The sequence below is a fragment of the Salmo trutta genome, unplaced genomic scaffold (genome assembly GCF_901001165.1).
Source record: "Salmo trutta unplaced genomic scaffold, fSalTru1.1, whole genome shotgun sequence".
In the NCBI taxonomy this organism is placed as follows: Eukaryota; Metazoa; Chordata; class Actinopteri; order Salmoniformes; family Salmonidae; genus Salmo; species Salmo trutta.
The window spans coordinates 454,127-454,945 of record NW_021822672.1 but is presented as its reverse complement, the minus strand read 5'-3'; positions in this window follow the sequence as shown (position 1 = coordinate 454,945).

Here is an 819-nt window from a genome sequence, read left to right as displayed (position 1 = left end):
CACTGAATCCCTGCGTCAGGGATGGGTACCAAAACAGATCTGGGGAAGGGTACCAAAACATTTCTGCAATATTGAAGGTCCCCAAGAACACAGTGGCCTCCATTCATTCTTAAACGGAAGAAGTTTGGAAACACTAAGACTCCAAACTGAGCAATCGGGGGAGAAGGGCCGTGGTCAGGGAGGTGACCAAGAACCCGATAGTCACTCTGACAGAGCTCCAGAGTTCCTCTGTGGAGATGGGAGAACCTTCCAGAAGGATGACCATCTCTGCAGCCATCTCTGTTCGTCTCTCCAATCTGGCCTTTATGGTAGAGTGGCCAGATGGAAGCCACTCCTCAGGAAAAGTCACGACAGCCCGCTTGGAGTTTGCCAAAAGGCACTTAAAGACTCTTAGACCATGATAAACAAGATTCTCTGGTCTGATGAAACCAAGATTGAACTCTTTGGCCTGAATGCGAAGTGTCACGTCTGGAGGGGAAACCTGGCACCATCCCTACGGTGAAGCATGGTGGTGGCAGCATCACGCTGTGGGGATGATTTTCAGCGGCAGGGCCTGGGAGACTAGTCATGATCTAAGGAAAGATGAACAGAGTAAAGTACAGAGAGATCCTAGATGAAAACCTGCTCCAGAGCGCTCAGGACCTCAGACTGGGGTGAAGGTTCACCTTCCAACAGGACAACGACCCTATGGACACAGCCAAGAAAACGCAGTAGTGGCTTCAGGGACAAGTCTCTGAATGTCCTTGAGTGGCTCAGCCAGAGTCCAGACTTGAACCCGATCGAACATCTCTGGAGAGACCTGAAAATAGCTGTGCAGTG